The 20,417-nt window shown below is 35.4% G+C and overlaps 2 long non-coding RNA genes across 2 annotated transcripts; both read right to left on the bottom strand.

The window, feature by feature from the left end:
* Positions 1-1,726: 1,726 nt before the first annotated feature.
* Positions 1,727-4,914, bottom strand: LOC128314423 (uncharacterized). Its single transcript, XR_008296047.1, has 2 exons — positions 3,171-4,914; positions 1,727-3,010 (listed from the first exon to the last, which is right to left on the bottom strand). It is a non-coding gene; the product is annotated as an uncharacterized LOC128314423 (long non-coding RNA).
* Positions 4,915-5,671: 757 nt separating this feature from the next.
* On the bottom strand, positions 5,672-18,443 carry LOC128314422 (uncharacterized). Its single transcript, XR_008296046.1, has 3 exons — positions 17,763-18,443; positions 9,331-9,452; positions 5,672-7,576 (listed from the first exon to the last, which is right to left on the bottom strand). It is a non-coding gene; the product is annotated as an uncharacterized LOC128314422 (long non-coding RNA).
* Positions 18,444-20,417: the final 1,974 nt, after the last annotated feature.

The following is a 20,417-nucleotide window of genomic DNA, read 5'->3' as shown; positions in this document are numbered from 1 at the left end:
AAAGCAAAACTCTATTCACAGATGACATGATCCCATATATAGAAATTCCTGACGGGGCACTTAGGTGGCTCTGTCCATTAACCATCCAACTTCAGCTCAGGTCATGATCTCACATTTCATGAGTTCGAGCCCCATGTCAGTCTCTGTGCTGGCAGCTCAGAACCTCGAGCCTGCTTCGGATTCTGTGTATCCCTCTCTCTCTACTTCTCTCTCTCTCTCTCTCTCTCTCTCTCTCTCTCTCTCTCCCTCCCTCCCTCCCTCAAAAATAAATTAAAAACATTAAAGAAAGATAAATTCCTGAAGAATCCACAAAATAAGTATTAGAGGCAATAAATTTTAGAGTTATAGAGTTCAATATCAACATTCAAAAATCAGTTGTGTTTTTATACACAAGCAAGGTACTTAAAAATATCCAAATACAATAGCATCCAAAATAAGAAAATACCTAAGCATAAATTTATTCAAGGTTAAAGACTTGCACACTGAAAACTACAACATTGCTGAAAGAAATTAAAGAAGAGCTAAAAAATGGAAGTACACATTTGTTTATGGATTGGAAGAATTAATACTGATAAGATGACAATGCTACACAGTGATCTGTAGATTCATTGGAATCCCTATCAGAATTCCTTTATCCCTTTTTGTAAAAGTGGAAAAGCAATCCTTGAATTAATATGGAACAGCAAAGGACTTTGAATACCCAAAACAATACTGAATACAAACAGCAAAGTTGGAAGAAACATTTCCCTGTTTTAAAAGCTAATCGAAATAGTAATCAAAAAAGTGCAGTACCAGCACAACCACAGACGTATAGAATAATAGAACAGAAATGAGAGTTCAGAAATAAACCCATACATCTATGACCAACTGGTCTTTGAGAAGGTGCCAAGACTACTGAATGAAAACAGAATTCAAAGAATGATGCTGGGAAACTGTATATCCATATATTAATGAATGAATTGGACCCTTATGTCACAACATATACCAAAATTTATTTTTAAATGTATCAGTGATATATATCAAAATTTATTCAAATGGATTCAACAGCTAAATCTTAACATTTTTATAAGAAAACACAGGGATAATTCTTCATTAACTTTGATTTGCAAATGGATTCTTAGCTATAACACCAAAAGCATGAAAACAAAAGGAAAAATAGATTGGACTCCATCAGAAAAAACTTTTAGGGCACCTGTGTGGCTCATTTGGTTAAGCATCCAGCTCTTGACTTCAGCTCAGGTCATGATCTCACGGTTTGTGGGTTCAAGCTTCATATTGGTCTCTGCACTAGCAGTGCAAAGCCTGCTTGGGATTCTGTCTCTCTCCCCCCTCTCTCTCTGCCCCTCCCCTACCTGTGTGCTCTGTCTCTCTCTCTCTCTCAAAATAAATAAACTTAAAAAAATTAAAAACTTTTGCGTACCAAAGAACATTATCAAATAAAGGAAACGACTTATAGGAGAAAATATTTGCAAATCATATATTTTGAAAGGGTTTATATCTAAAATATATAAAGAATATCTACAAATCAAGAACAAAAAGAAGTACAACACAATTAAACTTGGATAAAGGTCTCCAACAGACATTTCTCCAAAGAGAATATACATATTGTGCCATAACATGAAAAGATACTCAACATCATAAGTTATTAGGGAAATGCAAATCAAAACCACAATGAGATAGGTATCACTTCACACCCCCTAGAATGGTTATAATTTAAAAAAAAAAAAAATGAAAATTATGGGGAGGAGCCAAGATGGCAGAACAGCATGGAAGATTTTTGTGTGTCTCGTGTCCATGAAATACAGCCAGACCAACACTAAACCATCCTACACACCTAAAAAACTGGAGGATTAACACAACAATCTGCACAAACTGAACCACAGAATTCAGCACGTACCCGGCGCGAAGAAGTGAACTTGGGGAGCAAGAGGCGCAGGAAGGAAGGTGCTTTTGTGAGTGGAGAGAGGAGACAGACTGGGGTGGGGTGGAGAATACGCGAAAAGCACCCCTCCCCAAGAGGAGCTGGAGAGAAAGTGGAAAATTGGAAACAGCTGCAGAGACTAAACTAAAAAGGGAGAAAGGAGAAAGGAGAGGGTTTAAATTCTATTGAGACTGTAAACAAAGGGAGCGCAGTCTGCAACTCCACAGCTCCATACCTGGTAGTGCTCTGGTGGGAAGGGCGAATCCCCAGGATCAGAGTGAAAAGCGGAGAAAAGCGGTTCCACTGCTGGAAGGACATTTGGTAGAGACTGTTGAAGCCACCTGGTCCCACCAGACCCCAGAGGGTGGTCACATTCGCTGGTGCTTAAACAAGGTCGTTAAGAGTGAAGCCTGCCAGATGCATGTTGTGATTTTCCATAATCCCTGAAAAGCTGCTGCTACACTATCTCGTGAACTTTTTCTGGGGCGGGCTGGCACCTGGCCGCAGTCTCGGGGCACCCGCAGCAGCAGGGTCCCACAAGCGTTCCAGGGTGCAGATGACATTCAGCCATTGCTCACTGAGACATTCCCGCAGAGGGGCAGAACCGGTCAAAGCCTCAGTCCTTCAGAAGAGGCTGGGGAAAGCAGCCGCATCTCAGCCAATCTCGGGAGAGAGGTACTGCCTGGGGCCTGGTCACAGACAGTGAAAAAGCAGGGAGTGGACGAAAGCTGAAGACAGAGGATGGGTGTGCGATTGCTGATCCTGGAAAACAGACTGGATAGCTGGGTGACACCATTTTTACCACTCCCGCGCATGCACATACGCACCTACCAGTGCCACAACGCTCCACCAAAGTAGGCTAGCAGCGCCATCTAGTGGAAAGCGGAGCCATTACACTGAGCCCCGCCCAACTGGACCAACCTCATTCTTCAAGAACACAAGTCTCACTGCCGGCTTAGTTTATGGACTATAAAGCACCACATAGACTGACTTATAGAGGAAAACGAAGTAATTTCAGTCCTAATTCAATCTGTTAGCAGGTCCATCATTCAATTTTCTTTCTTTTTTTTCTCTTTTACACTTCTTTTTCTTGAATACAGAAAGAGAAAAAATACATTTTTATTTTCAATTTTTATTAAAAATGTTTTTTTCTTTAATTTTTATTACTATATTTCTTAATTTTGTGTAAATTTATTCAAAATCTATTTTACTTCCATCATTTTATTTTAGTCTACTTCAGTGTATTCACCTTTTCAAATTTTCAATCGCGTTTTTCTTTCTTTTCTTTTTTCCTCTTTTTCATTTCTTTTTTCTTGAATGCAAAAAGAGAAAAACTTCATTTTTACCTTCAATATCTATTAAAAATATTTTTCTTTAATTTTTTTACTATATTTTTTCTTTTATGTAAATTTTTTTCAAATTCTATTTGACTTCCACCATTTTATTTTAGTCTACTACAGTGTATTCACTTTTTCAAATTTTCAAACGATTTCCTTTTTTTTCTTTTTTCTCCTTTTTTCTCTTTTTCGTTTCTTTTCTTTTTCTTGAATATATAAAAAGAAAAATTCATTTTTAATTTTTGATAAAAATATTTTTCTTCATTTTTTTTCTACCATATTCTTTACTTCTGTATATATTTTTTCAAATTCTATTTTACCTCGATCATCTCATTTTACTCTAATTCAGTGTATTCATTTTTTCAAATTCTCAAACAATTTCCTTTTTTTTTTCTTCCCCCCCTTTTTTTCTTCTAATCTGTGAAACCACTTTCAACACCCAGAACAAAACATACCTAGGATCTGGCATCATTTATTCTATTTGTGTGTGGGTGTGTGTGTGTTTAATTGTATAATTTTAATACTTTTTAATTTTAATTTTTTAATTTTAATTTTTCTACCTCATTAATTCCTTTTCTCCCTTCAAAATGACAAAACAAAGGAATTCACCCCAAAAGAAAGAGCACTAAGAAACTACAGCCAGAGATTGAACCATCACAGATACAAGCAAGATGTCTGAACCAGAATTTAGAATCACGATAATAAGAATACTAGCTGGAGTTGAAAATACTTTAGAATCCTTTTCTGCAGAGATAAAAGATGCAAAAAATAGCCAGAATGAAATTAAAAATGTTATAACTGAGCTGTAATCACAGATGGATGTAGCAGCAGCAAAGATGGATGAGGCAGAACAGAGAATCAGCAATATAGAGGACAAACTTATAGAGAATAATGAAGCAGAAAAAGAGAAGGAGATTAAGGCAAAAGAGCATGATTTAAGAATTAGAGAAATCAGTGACTCATTAAAAAGGAACAACATCAAATATAGGGGTCCGAGAAGAGGAAGAGAGAGAAATAGGGGTAGAAGGGTTATGTGAGCAAATCATAGTGGAAAACGTTCCCAACCTGGGGAAAGACACAGACATCAAAATCCAGGAAGCACAGAGGACTCCCATTAGATTCAACAAAAACCGACCATCAACAAGGCACATCATAGTCAAATTCACAAAATGTTTAGGCAAGGAGAGAATCATAAAAGCAGCAAGGAAGAAAAGTCCCTAACCTACAAGGAAAGACAGATCAGGTTTGCAGCAGACCTATCCACAGAAATTTGGCAGGCCAGAAAGAAGAGGCAAGATATATTCAGTATGCTGAATCAAAAAAATATGCAGCCAGGAATTCTTTATCCAGCAAGCTGTCATTCAGAATGGAAGGAGAGATAAAAAGTTTCCCAGACAAACAAAAATTAAAGGAGTTTGTGACCACTAAACCAGCCCTGAAAGAAATGTTAAGGGGGACTCTCTGAGGGGAGAAAAGATGAAAATATAAATAAATAAATAAATAAATAAATAAATAAATAAATAAGAAAAGCAACAAAGATTAGAAAGGACCAGATATCACCACCAGAAACTCCAACTCTACAAGCATCATAATAATAGATTCATATCTTTCAGTACTCACTCAAATCATCAATGGACTCAATGCTCCCATCAAAAGACATAGAACAGAGAATCAGTGATATAGAATGACACAGAATGGATAAGAAAACAGGATCCATGTATATGCTGTTTACAAGAGTCCCACTTTAGACCTAAAGACACCTTCAGATTGAAAATAAGGGGATGGAGAACCATCTGTGATGCTAATGGTCAACAAAAGAAAGCTGGTGTAGCCATACTTATATCAGACAATCTAGACTTTAAAATAAAGACTATCAAGAGATGCAGAAGGGCATTATATCAAAACCAAGGGGTCAATCCACCAAGAAGCCTAACAATTGTAAACATTTATGTGCGAAATGTGAGAGCACCCAAATATATGTATCAATTAATCACAAACATAAAGAAACTCATCGATAGTAACACCATAATAGTAAGAGACTTCAACACCTCATTCACAGTAATGGACAGATCACCTAATCAAAAAATCAACAAGGAAACAATGGCTTTGAATGACACACTGGACCAGATGGACTTAACAGATATATTCAGAACATTTCATCCTAAAGCAGCAGAATATGCATTCTTCTCCAGTGCACATGGACTGTTCTCCAGAATAGACCATATACTGGGACACAAAGCAGCCCTAAGTAAGTACAAAAAGATTGAGAGCATACCTTATGCCTTAAGGATCTGGAAAACGAACAGCAAATAAAACCCAAAACCAGCAGAAAACAGGAAATAATAAAGATTAGAGGAGAAATTAATGCTATCAAAACCAAAAAAAAAAAAAACAGTAGAACAGATCAATGAATTCAGAAGCTGGTTTTTTGAAAGAATTAACAAAATTGATAAACCACTAGCCAGTTTGATCAAAAAGAAAAAGGAAAGGACCCAAATAAATAAAATCAAGAATGAAAGAGGAGAGATCACAACAAACACAGCAGAAACAAAAACAATAAGAGAATATCATGAGCAATTATATGCCAATAAAATGGGCAATGTGGAAGAAATGGACAAATTCCTAGAAACATATACACTACCAAAACTTAAACAGAAAGAAACAGAAAATTTGAACAGATCCATAACCAGTAAGGAAATCGATTTATTAATCAAAAGTCTCCTAAAAAAACAAGAGTCCAGGGCCAGATGGCTTTCCAGGTGAATTCTACCAAACATTTAAGGAAGAGTGAACACCTATTCTCTTGAAGCTGTTCCAAAAACTAGAAATGGAAGGAAAACTTCCAAGCTCTTTCTGTTAAGCCAGCATTACCTTGATTCCAAAACCAGACAGAGACCCTACTAAAAAGGAAAACTATAGACCAATTTCCCTGATGAACATGGATGCAAAAATCCTCAACAAGATATTAGCCAACTGGCCCCAACAATACATTAAAAAAATTATTCACCATGACCATGTGGGATTTATACCTGGGATGCAGGGCTGGTTCAATACCTGCAAAACAACTAACGTGATTCATCATATCAATAAAAGGAAGGACAAGAACCATATGATCCTCTCGATAGATGCAGAGAAAGCATTTGACAAAATACAGCATCCTTTCTTGATAAAAACCTTCAAGAAAGTAGGGATAGAAGGAGCATACCTCGAGATAATAAAAGCCATGTATGAACGACCCAACGCTAATATCATCCTCAATGGGGAAAAACTGAGATCTTTCCCCCTAAGGTCAGGAACAAAACAGGGATGTCCACTCTCGCCACTGTTATTCAACATAGTATTGGAAATCTTAGCCTCTGCAATCAGACAACACAAAGAAATAAAAGGCATCCAAATTGGCCAGGAGGAGGTCAAACTTTCACTCTTCGCAGATGACATGATACTCTATATGGAAAACCCGAAAGATTCCACCAAGAAACTGCTAAATTGATTTTTGAATTCAGCAAAGTTTCAGGATATAAAATCAATGCACAGAAATCGGTTGCATTCCTAAACACCAACAAGGAAGCGACAGAAAGAGAAATCAGGGAATTGATCCCATTTACAATTGCACAAAATACATAAAATACCTAGGAATGAATTTAACCAAAGAGTTGAAAAATCTATACACTGAAAACCATAGAAAGCTTATGAAAGAAATTGAAGAAGCCACCAAAAAATGGAGAAAGATTTCATGCTTCTGGATAGGAAGAACAAATATTGTTAAAATGTCAATACTACCCAAATCAATCTGCATATTCAATGCAATCCCTATCAAAATAACACCAGCATTCTTCACAGAGCTAGAACAAATAATCCTAAGTTTGTATGGAACCAGAAAAGACCCCAAATAGCCAAAGCAACCTTGAAAAAGAAAACCAAAGCAGGAGGCATCACAATCCCAGACTTCAAACTTTATTACAAAGCTGTAATCATCAAGACAGTAAGGTACTGGCACAAAAACAGACACTCAGATCAATGGAACAGAACAGAGCACCCAGAAATGGATCCACAAAAATATGGCCAACTGATCTTTGACAAAGCAGGAAAGAATACCCAGTGGAATAAACACAGTGTCTTCAGCAAGTGGTGCTGGGAAAACTGGACAGCGACATGCAGAAGAATGAACCTGGACCACTTTCTTACACCATACACAAAAATAAACTCAAGATGGATGAAATACCTAAATGTAAGTCAGGAATCCATCAAAATCCTCGAGGAGAAAGCAGGCCAAAACCTCTTTGATCTTGGCCGCAGCAACTTCTTACTCAACATGTCTCTGGAGGCAAGGGAAACAAAAGCAAAAATGAACTATTGGGACCTCATCAAAGTAAAAAAGCTTCTGCACAGTGAAGGAAACCATCAGCAAAACTAAAAGGCAACCGACAGAATGGGAGAAGATATTTGCAAACGACATATCAGATAAAGGGTTAGTATCCAAAATCTCTAAAGAACTTATCAAAGTCAACACCCAAAAAACAAATAATCCAGTGAAGAAATGGGCAAAAGACATGAATAGACACTTCTCCAAAGAAGACATCCACATGGCCAACCAACACATGTAAAAAGGCTCAACATCACTCACATCAGGGAAATACAAATCAAAACCACAATGAGATACCACCTTACACCTGTCAGAATGGCAAAAATTAACAACTGGGGCAACAGATGTTGGCAAGGATATGGAGAAAGAGGCTCTGTTTTGCACTGTTGGTGGGAATGCAAGCTGGTGCAGGCACTCTGGAAAACAGTATGGAGGTTCCTCAAAAAATTGAAAATAGAACTACCTAAGGACCCAGCAATTGCACTACTAGGTATTTATACAAAAGATACAAAAATGCTGATTTTTAGGGGCACACAGACCCCAATATTTATAGCAGCACTATCAATAATAGTCAAAGTATGAAAGAGCACAAATGCCCACCGACTGATGAATGGATAAAGATGTGGTATATACACATACAATGGAATATTACCCGGTGATCAAAAAAAAAAAAAAAAATGAAATCTTGCCATTTGCAACTACGTGGATGGAACTAGAGTGTACTATGCTAAGCAAAATAAGTCAGCCAAAGATAGATTGCATATGATTTCTCTCATACGTGGAATTTAAGAAACGAAACAAATGAACATCAGAGAAGGGAAGCAAAAATATGATAAAAACAGAGAGGGAGACAAACCATAAGAGACTCTTAAATTCAGAGAGCAAACTGAAGGTTGCTGGCAGGGTGTTGGGGGGGGAATGGGCTAAATGGGTGATGGACATTAAGGAAGACATTTGTTGGGATGAGCACTGGGTGTTGTATGTAAGTGATGAATCACGAAATTCTATTCCTGAAATCATTATTACATATATTGTAATACATTATATACATATATACACATGCATATATTATATATATACATATATATATGTATACATATATACATATAATATATGTATGTGTATATATGTATGTATGTAAATATATGTTAACTAACTTGGATTTAAATAACATACATACATACATACATACATAAAGTGTTTGATATATATTTACTGAGTTCCTATTCTGTATCATACACCACTTGTAGGTAGAGGGATCGTACAAGTAACCAAACACAAACTGCCCTCAAATGACTTATAGCAGGGTTTCTCAAATGTTTGTGCATTTTGAACTCAATAGTTCTGAGATGGCTCCCAAGATTTCATCATATCTAGCAGATGATACTGATGTTGGTCTTTGGTTTGCACCTAGAGTGGCAAAGGCTTATGGTATAGTAATTCACAGCAAGACACAATTCATACATAATGATTAATCGAGAAACTAACACCCTTTTCCTTACCTATATATCAATTATTGTGATACTAAAACTACTCAAGTTGTTTTAGAAAAAAATTTTTTTTTCTAGTTCCGTGCCAAGTACTGCTATTATGGAATAAGAGTAAAGTGGCTTTGTTTCACTGGACACAGCTAGTATTACAATCATGTAAAAATTGTTTCTTTTAAAAGAATACATGGGATAAAAGAAAATTTCACATACATCACTTACCACATTCATAGGGAAGAAATCTTGATCAGTTTGGACAGGAGAGCAAACGGGGAAACAGCAGTTCTACTCTCCGGGCCGGGGAGCAGGCGAGAGCCCAGTTCGGGAGTTTTTACATCTTTTACCTGAAAAGTTGAATAAGAGGTCAATTAGAAAATCAAATAAATTAATTTAAAACAATTCTTCTTTTAAACACAAGTTATTGTAAAACAAGTCATACTTGTTTATATCACTAGTATTAGGGAAATTACTGACTTTTTTAAAAAAAGGAAAATATTTAAGGTGAAAATTTAAGAATTCTATCTCCAGGAAGGCTTTTTTTTTCCTACGCTAAACATCCTGGCATGTGTTAGTGGCGTTATTATTTGTAGTCATCAGTTGGTCTGGTTGGGTAATTCCATGTCTATCCCCTCAGAAATTAGATAAACACCATTTACAAAGCTTCACTGGACACTGATGGATCTGAGAATCCCAGGTCAAGAACCAATGCCATCCATCTGTCCTTTAAAATATGTTTCATTGTCAGCTAATTCCTCTCAAGCTACAGAAACTACAAAATTTCTCATAATAGAGTTAAAATTGACATCATTGCCACTTTCTTATGTTAACTCTCATATTCCAACAGAAGGGAAGAAATTCCTGCCAGTCGCCAGGAGGCAAAAGCAATAGAGGAACGTTTCTAGATCTTGTCAAACTCGCTCCTACCGCCCCACCTCGGTGTGAGTTTGAGAGAAGGAGCTACTGTCATGTGACTCAAGTTTTTCTCTGTCTTCCCCCTCCCAGCCTCCCTGCGGGCCTTCCTTCCATCCTCTTCTCTGACTGCTTTCTTGTACTATATAACACACTTAGCTCTGTGTGTTTCGTTGTTTCTCTTTGAATGACCTACTGCTTATCTTCTGTTGTTCTCTCCACTTTTTGTCATAGCTGTGCCTCTTTACCCCTCTACTTTGTCTATACTGCTCTCTCTTTTTTCCAGTCACATTCTCTTAGCCTGTCTTTCTCTGTTAATCTCTCTCTATGCTTGTCTGTCCTTTTTGTCCATGTTGTCTCTATTTCTATTTCTGTCCATCTCTCTCTGTCTTTCTGTGTTTGTGTCTCATTTTTTTATCTCTCCCTACTTCTCTCTCCCTGATTATCTGTCTCTATGTCTTTGTTTCTCTCTCTTTCTTTATGTATCTCTGCCTTTCCTATATACACTTCTCTGTGTCTTCCTCTGTCAGTCTGTCTGTCAGCCCTTTCTCTTTGTCTTTCTTTTTCAGACCCAGCTGACTGCTAAGAAGATACATTCTAGTATTTTCCTGTCATATGGTAACATAGAAGATAGAATCTACAAGAAGGGAGCATTGTTGTTTTATTTGGGGGACAGATAATTGAAGTTTCACTCGGGACTATGCTTTATGTAACATATTTGAATGAGAATGAAAATCATGCTAATTCAGCTTCATCTATATCACTCCCACATTAAGTATTCAATCAATCCCAACTTTAGAGGCAAAACACTAGTGTTTGATGTTTACCCTTAAGCTCCCAAAATTAAATGCGTGACTTGGATTTATTAGTAAGAAACTCTGCAATTTTTAACAGTTACAATCATCTGATCCTGTTAACCAAGTGGCATTAAAATAAAAACTTTAAAAAAGAAAAAGAAAAAAACAACCATCATTTGGTTGTATTTGTTTTAATTAGATAAAGGTGATGATCACACATTTTACCATACCAAATGCCACAGGATTATATACTTTAAAATGATTAATTGTATGTTATATGAATTTTATCTCCATTAAAAGAAACCTAAAAAAATATGACCTATTATTTGTCTACTGTTTTTTTATTCACGTGTCCCTTTTCTTAAAAGTTGTATTAGCCTCCTAATGCTGATATAACAAATTACCTCAAACTTTTGGCTTAACACAATCTAAATTTGTTATGGAAGTTCTGGAAGTCAGAAGTCTAAAATGAATCTCATTGGCTTAAAACCAAAGTGTAGTCAGAGCTGTGTCGGTTCCTTCTGGAGACCAGAGGGGAGGATCTATTTCCTTGCCTTTTCCAGCCCCGTTAGGCTGCAGCATAGTCCTTGGCTCATGGCCCCTTTCCACCTTCAAAGCCAGCAATGATCAGTTAAATCTTTCTTGTACTGTGTCTCTTTGACTCTGATTCCCTTGCCCCTGTCTTTCATTTATAAGGACCCTTGTGATTACATTGGATCAATCCAGAAAATCCAGGATAATTTCCTCATCTCAAAGTCAACAAATTAGAAAATTTAGTTCAATCTACAATGTCAGTTCCCCCTTTGTTACCTAACATAACATATCCGTAGGTTCCCAAGATTAGCATCCAGACTTTTTTTTAAGGGAGGGGGATTATTCTGCCTGCCACAGAAATCATCCCAGAGGCAAATAGGAAAAATAATTATACCTACCCCTCTAACTCCCAAATGTAGGCAATTGCCTGGGAACAATTAAGTTCTTTTCCATGAAGTTGACTCATTACTAGCTGATTTCTTATTCCATGATTGAATAAACTGACCATTTTCTCTTACCCTTCATAAGCCTCTACATTCCAAAATAATAATCTATCCAGAAATACGAATAAACCAAAGCAGACCTTACTGTTTCACTTTTTTTTCTCCTTGCTTCTGGAGGTAAGGGAAAGGAAATTCTGCCCCCTTTCCATTTTCCTCTTAGTACTCTCTCCTTCTCTCCATCTTTTCATTTTGGGGCACTAAGTATATCTCCTACTTCCAATACCTTTACTTTACTGGCATAGATTACAGAATTTTCCTTATGTTTGTGTTATCTTCATTTTCATTTATTCTATCCTTTCCTCAAAGACATAGGAAATACCTTCTTTGCTGTCCCCCATAGTCCTCAAGGAAGTATAGGATACTAATGGCCCTTAATAAATATGCCAGGGGTGCCTTGGTGGCTCAGTTGGTTGGGTGTCCACCTGGGTTTGGCTCAGCTCATGATCTCATGGTTCATGAGGTTGAGCCCTGCATCAGGCTTTGCACTGACAGTGCAAAGCCTGCCTGGGATTCTCTCTCTCTCTCTTTCTCAAAATAGATAAATAAATTTAATAAGTAAATAAGTAAATAAATATGCCAAAATTCCTTTTCTTATATTTTCAAAGTTATCCAGATTTGAAAGTTTAACTAGTTAAGAATGCCATTATCTACTAAAAGGCAAACAGCATCAATAGGAGAGGAGATATTCTAGAATAAATTTAGACCACGCAATGGTTTGTTAGCTTATAATGACACTAGAAAACATAGAAATATTTTACACATTTAATGTCAAGTCAAATCCATGGTGGTTTAGTTAATTCCAAATAATATAAGTCCTTTCTAGTATAAAATTTCTAGAGCATAGAGCTGAAAGATTGTTTCCTGTGTATTTATTCGCAATAGTTTTGTCCTCATTTTCTGAAGTTTAGTTTTATCTCAAAATATTTACATTTATTTCTTTTATTGACCTCATATTCTGTTCACAGACATTCACAATATCATCAATTTTTGACAAAGGTAGTTGGTATGCTTTTTTCATGTCAGTCAACTTAGAAATCATTAGGAGGAAGGAACCAAAATATTTTTTAAGTTTATTTATTTATCTTGTGAGAGAGAAAGAGAGAGGCAGAGACAGAGGGAGAGAGAGAATTCACAAGCAGCTGGCAACACGTAGCCCCATGCGGGGCTCAATCCTACTAAGCGTGAGATCATCACCTGAGTCAAAATCAATAATCAGCACTTAACCAACTGAGCCACCCATGGTCCCCAGAACCAAAATTCTTTTTAATTATGTTATTGAGTTCCACAGTTGCCACTGTAGCAAAATCCTTGGGAAGATCGTCTAGAATTACCTAGTAACAATGAAATGTAGATGAATGTAGATATTGGAAACAAAAGCAGTTTACCAAAGTCTGTGAGACACAGAGTGAAAATATTTTTAAAAGTCTGGATGGAAGTATATTTCTAAGTATGAATACTATTACTTACGGCAAAGTATAAATATAAACATTAAAGTCAGTTGTGGTGCTACCACACAGGAAGATAGAGCCATAAGGATTTTGGTATATAGTATTTCCTTCCAGTCTTCTATATACACATTTATGTTGTAGTATTCAGTTTTTATGGTCTAATGCTTATGCTTAACATAATATCTAGGGCATTTCCAATGTCACAGAATATTATTCGCAAAGATGAATTTTTGTGGCTGCATATAAGATAGCCACATATAGGTATGCTAAAATTCATCTAACCTTTTTTGTTGTTGTTGTTGGATGTGGTAGGTAGCACCAATTTTCAATTATAAGCAAGCATGATGTCATAGACTGAACTGTATTCCTCAAAAAATCATGTTGAAATCCTAAACCTCAGCATCTCAGAATGTAACCTTATTTGGAAATAGGGTCATTGCAGATATAATTAGTCAAGATGAAGTCATATTAGAGTAGGATGGGCCCCTAATCTGATATGACTGGTGTTCTTATAAAAAGAAACTTGGACACAGAGACATGCACACAGGGAGAACACCGTGAACATGAAGGCAGAGATTGGGCTGATGTGACTATAAGCCAAGGAATGTCAAAAATTGCCAACAAAACACCAGCAGCTAGGAGAGAGGCATGGAACACTCTCCCTCAGTCTTCAGAGGGAACCAATCATGCCTGCACTTCTGGCCTCCAGAACCGACAGCCCACAAATTTTTGTTGTTTAAGCCACACAGGTTGTGGTGCTTAGTCACAGTAGCCTTAGGAAACTAATGAGGTAAATTTTTACATCAATCTTTTTGTGTGTATCTTTGATTATATAATTATTATAAATTCTAAGAAGTAGAAACACTACGTTAAGAATATTTTAAAGGATATATCTATTTACAGTCCTATCAATATAACTATTAATTGCAATCTTGCCAAATTAACAAGTGAACAATAGTATCATGTGAATTTCCATTTTTTATTGTTAGTAAGATTATTTTACATTATATTTTCTTTGTAACTTTAGTATGTGGGAAAGCTACATTTTATTAGACCTATTTTGCATTTGAAGACCTACTAAACTGTCATTAATTGTAATCACTTTTCTGTTGATTCTTTTGGCTTTTTTTAGTAGCCGGTCATTTCATCTGAAAATAACAGGAATTATGAAAATAAGAGCTAAAAGCACCAAGTGCATATATTAACTCATTTAATCTTCACAGCAATCCATTGAAGCAGATAGTATTATGTTCCCCAATTTACAGATAATAACAGGCCTGGATAAAGAAATTTTCTTAAGGCCGTTTCTATGCTCAGTGGCAGAGCTGGAGTCTAGTTATCTGGCTTTAAAATACCCTACCACATGCTCACTAACCTTACTTTTCCAATAGTTACATTGCATTTTTACTTCTGGACATTTGACAATGACAATTCTGAGAAAAATATTTTCAAATGGCTGTTAAAATGAAACACGTCTTGTTTCAAATATATATGTTACTGTGATTATTATTTCACTATTGAATATAATATTGTTTGAGATCTTTTTTTTTGTTTGTTTTTAAAGAGAGAGTGCACGAATGGGGGAGGGGGCAGAAGGTGAGAGACAGATTGAGAGAGAGAGAGAGAGAGAGAGAGAGAGGATTTTAAACAGGCTCCACGCTCAGCTCTGAGCCTGTCAAGGGGCTCGATCCTATAACCCTGGAATCATGAACTGAGCCGAAATCAAGAGTTGGACGTTCAACCAATGGATTCACCCCGGTACCCTGAGATCATCTTTAATGTAATTAAAAAAAATCATGTTACTAGCTTGCTGCTAAGAATCTCTATCAGAAATAAAGTTGTTCATTTTTAAAGAAGACTTCAATCTTTCCACATTGACTGAGGCAGGATGAAGCAAAAGTAACTAATGACACCAAAATTTTTGTTATTAGGAAAATACGATCATAGTACATGTTATAATGGAAAGATTTTACATGAAATTATAAAGTTGGGGTATATATTTTTCTTACCACTGAATGAGAACATTTCTTTTTAAAGTTTCTCACACACAGAGGAAGACATTTTCTTCCAAAAAGATCTGCTAACACCACTACTAAAGCTTGCATCACATCAGAAAATGTCTTTTGGCCTGTTCAAAATAAAGGGTTTAACTTTTCAAAACTTTAAAGAACAAAATTCGTCATTTTAGAAATACCCTGAGCCAGCTCTTAAGACCCAAACTTAAATTTTCAAGGTAAACCAGACTTGAAAAAGTCACTTTCCAGACTTTGGTAAATTCTTAATAAATTACAATATTACCTTATAGTAATGCAAACTAATTGACCCTCTATTGACACAGATTGCTGGTTTTCTTTTTTTTTTTAATGTTTTGTTTTCTTTATTTTTAATGTGTATTTTTGAGAGAGAGAGAGAGAGAGAGAGAGCGCGCGCGCAAGCGGGGGAGGGGCAGATAGAGAGGAGGACAGAGGATCCAAAGCAGGCTCCACACTGACCGCAGCAAGCCTGATGCTGGGTTCAAACTCAAGAACCTGGAGATCACAACCTGAGTGGAAGTCAGGCACTCAACCGACTGGGCCACCCAGGTGCCCCTCCTTGTCCCCACTGCTAGCTGTAGGAATGTAGAGGGGGAAATGAATAGCCATTTGCCTTAGTTCTACAATTGCCATGGGATTCTATCATAGGCTTCAAATCCTCCTTCTGCTTCTTTGTTCCACTCAGTTTGTCTGCCTCTGTTCAAAACTTGCTAAGGAGTGAAGACCGTATGCTGCTTTCCAAATTCTTTACCTGCCATTCCAGACCATATGTTTATGCCCACTCACTCTCTCTTGGCACACGTTACAGTCAAAAGAGAGCTCACTAGAGCTCCCACTGACATGACTTTGTTCCTCATATTTTCTTTCCCTGGAGTATTTATCTCCTACATTTGCATATACCCAAAACCTTGTAGTATTTTAGGAACAAAATCTCCTTGACGGAAAACCTATGTTTGATTCCTGATTTGCAATCTGCCACAGCATTTAGCAGAGTGCTATGCCCACGCTGATAGCCACTCAATCACTAGACAGTAAATGAGTGAGTACACAACACATATTAATGTGAGTACTTGGAAACAGGCCACGGCTGCCTCCCGCTACTGGAAAAATGAAGAACACTAAGAATGAAGCTTCCAGATTTCAAGTAAAAAAAAGTTAATTTGATGTGTTTACACCGATAGAATTATAGCAAAAATTATTTCAGTTTTTCTTATTCTTTTAATGTTGTGATACAATACACACAATATTTATAAAATAAGTAAAATTCACTGACGATTACTTTGTAAGATCCTTTAATGGAAAAATATAGACTCAAACAGATTAAAGGTTTTATGGTTTGATCTAGTAGTTACTAAGGTATGTTCTATAATATTATTTTAATGATTTTTATATTATTCTAACAATTTAGGCCATTTACCAAAAATAAAATGAACAATAGAATATTAATTCTATATTCTTCTTCCCAGCTGTCTGCATTTGAGTTTGGATCATATCCACTTTATTATTCTCTAGTTGATGTCATTATGGAAAAGTTATGGAAAAGGGAAAAATAATTTATAAATTAAAAAAAAATAAAATCATTACAGGTGACAACACTGTGATTCCAATATAGTCCTATGATTTATATTTGACATTGAACTGTTACCTTCATATTTTACTACAAGACGGCTAATGATTAGGACCTAAATGTGAGGATACCACAGAGACTTATTTTTCATGTGTATGACCAGATGCAAAAAAAGATAAAATTGGTGACTTTACATAAATTATTGAAATTTATATCAATTAATATATATTTAAAATGCCTTGTGATTTCAGAAGAATAATATTTATTATTCAAGTGTTTATTCTTTCAAATGTAAAGTATATTAAATGGTCATTACGAATGTTTACATAACATTACAAATACACTCATAAATATTTTAATATTTCCATAAACCTCTTTAATAACAAAAATAAGAAAAATGTTCAAACTGCATTAAAAGAAAAAACAGTTGGGCACCTGGGTGGCTCAGTTAGATAAGCTCTTGATTAACTCTTGATTTCAGCTCAGGTCAAGAACTCAAGATTTGTGAGTTTGAGCCCCATATGACTCCACACTGACAGAGCAGAGCCTGCTTAAGATTCTCTCTCTCTCTTCCTGTCTCACTCCTCCTCCCTCACTGGGCACACATGCTCTTCTCCTCAAGCATGCTTTCTCTCTCTCTCTCTCTCTCTCTCTCAAAATAAATAAACTTAAAAAAATACTTAAAAAAAAGAAAAAGCAGTTAAAAAATGGCATGCCGTCCAAAGTAAATGCAGTTCTGGGGAATGTATGGCTTTATGTAAATACACACATGTGGTCTGTGTGTGTGTATGTGTGTGTTTGTGTGTGTGTGTTTGTGCACAGAGTCTAATGAGTAAAAGTATGAGAAAAGCTTATTTGCTTACCATTTATGTTGCTTGGATTATACAACCTGTGAAATAAACCTTTCACCAGCAAGCTTACTAAAACAAAATTCACAGGTTCATGGTGGCACAAATGGGACACGAGTCCAGAATATCCAATAAGAAAACATTCTTGATTCATGTATTCCTAGAAATTAATTTTATCATGTTAAACTCAGTCTCTTGGTCTCAGAAATATCGAACAAATAAGAAATATCAAACAAATAAACAAATAAAGGAGATATTAGTAGAGATAATTTGTACTAACACCTTAAATTAGTGAACATAGATTTAAATCTTACCTCTGTGACCAAGAACTGCAAAGAATATATAAAACAAAATTTTAACATGGACTTGATCTTTGGTTGCTTGAAAGATATCAATAAATGTTGGACAACTAATAATAGCTACACAGACATATATCAAAATATCAAGTTAGATTTTAAGCAATTCTGGTAGTGTGCCTTCTAAATGTAATACCCCAAGGGACAATTAAACATTTCTATCACAAAACGTGTTATTATATCTACTTATATACTATATACAATGTATGGTATATTTTCACATTTTATATTAGGCATTGCATATTGCTTTAATATACTATTTATTATATTATTATAATACTTTTATTATAATTAGGTATTCCATAATGTTTTATATTAAATGTGTGTGTATAACAGAAAATGGTAAAAAAAAAATTAGAGGGAGAGAGGAATAATTACAACTGCATGACAGTGAAAAGTAAACATAAGGTGTAAAAACGTTGAACCAAGAATTGTGAACATTTCAGTATCTTATATATTTTTGAGCCATTAATTATTTTTTTGAAATTTAATTTCTAAAAGGCTTTAGACTATATATATTTATAGAAAAAGTTTCTTTTTTAATATATGCAGAGCCCAGGGGTAATTAAAACAGAAAAACCATGGGCTTAATTTTCCATATGCTTGAAAGCATGAAAGTTAAAAGCATGCTTTTGTGTTGAATAAGGGTACTGTAAAATAGAATCAAATGTCACAGTAAGTTTATTTACAGTACATTGTTTTTTATTCCCATCATCTTATGAGACTTATTATAAAATCGAGCTGAAATAATTATATTAATTAAAGTAATTTAAATAATATGAAACAGTGTCCCTTTGCTTTGGCAACTCTTTGTCATCTGTTTGGGCAATGAAGACCATAAGTCTGAGAACCAAAGATATGTTTAGAGGAAATTGACCCTTTAGTTTGGGCACATTAGACTTTAAGAGCCTATCTTAGGTAATAGAATATCATAGAAGAACACATTTCCTAGATGGTCTTCTCCACATCTTCCTGCACGACTGGACATCTAAAGAGCTGATCACATAATTTTTCAATAACGTCACTTCTTGTCTCTCTAATTGCTTAATGTCTAACTGACCTATATCATATGGAATATTAGATTTCAAAAATGTTGAAAGAGTTCTTTGTTGCTTAGTATATTAATTTTAGCAAAGTTTAAAACATTTTATTTTACAAATATTAAAATGTGTTTGTTCTTTTAGTAGTATCTGTTTGAAGATCATGACTTTTAAGCAGGGCAATTTTCATCTTATTTCCCAGTGTATTTCTAGAAACCAGTCTGAACTGAGACCATTGTAGATAGTCCATTTACAATCATTGGTGCCTGGAACCAATTGGAAACTCCAAAGGTATGGTTACCTCTCCTTCATAGTATTTTTAAATTCAATAATATTTACCAAAGCAAGAATATTGTGAAGAAAGCTAATCTATTTAGCCAATGATTGCTTAAAATTTCATTAAATATAATCATATTCATATCATATATCTAGAACCCATTTTCAAATATTTTATGTAGTCTCCAAATGTTTCAGAATAGACATGGTTTATCTTGGCTCACTGAATGGATGTTCCAGATCCAGTGTATACAACTGTAACAAAAGGCATGTAGCATAAATACCTGTCAAAGTTCAAGGCATCCAGATAAACAGAATCTTCTTTAAAACAACAGATTTAATGGCATATTACAAAGCAAGGGTTGAAGTAGTCGTTACTTCCTATGGGTGGAAGATAGAAAAAAATCTGAAAAACAAATTTAACATACAAATACATAGATGTATACATAGCCACTAAATGTTGACTGGATCAGACTCCCTGAAATTATGAGTAACAGGCAATGGAAGCTAATGTCACCAAAAATAGAAACTGCATTTTCATTCGGAATAAATAATTGTGAGCCTCATAGAGCTTTACATTCACTTTAATGTTTTACCTTAATATTGCAATTACCTACCATTTTCAGATTAAAAATAATGTGAAATCAAAGTCATTCAGTAAGCATTTCTTTTTGCAGAAATAAAAGCAATAGGTTAGAAAAGGAGTATTAAGTTTACATTGAAAGATTTCTAAGAAGAGAAATGAGTAGGGACTAAAATCAGAAGCAAAGCAAGAACCAGGTTATATCAAGCATTAAAAAAGCTACTGTGAGGAACTTAGATTTTAAGAGAAAGGGGAGTTGCATGATATGGTTAATATTTATGATTGTTTTGGCTTCTCAATGAACTAATTTTAGGAGGTGATGAATGAAAGCTGAATGATCTGGTAGGAGACTTTTAAATTATTCTGGACAACATATGATTGCATCATTGAGTAAGGAATAGTGTTCTCAGGAGAG

This window comes from Acinonyx jubatus, chromosome B1 (assembly GCF_027475565.1).
Source record: "Acinonyx jubatus isolate Ajub_Pintada_27869175 chromosome B1, VMU_Ajub_asm_v1.0, whole genome shotgun sequence".
Classification (NCBI taxonomy): domain Eukaryota; kingdom Metazoa; phylum Chordata; class Mammalia; order Carnivora; family Felidae; genus Acinonyx; species Acinonyx jubatus.
The sequence above is the reverse complement of the archived record's forward strand: the minus strand, read 5'-3'. Positions and strand labels throughout refer to the sequence as shown.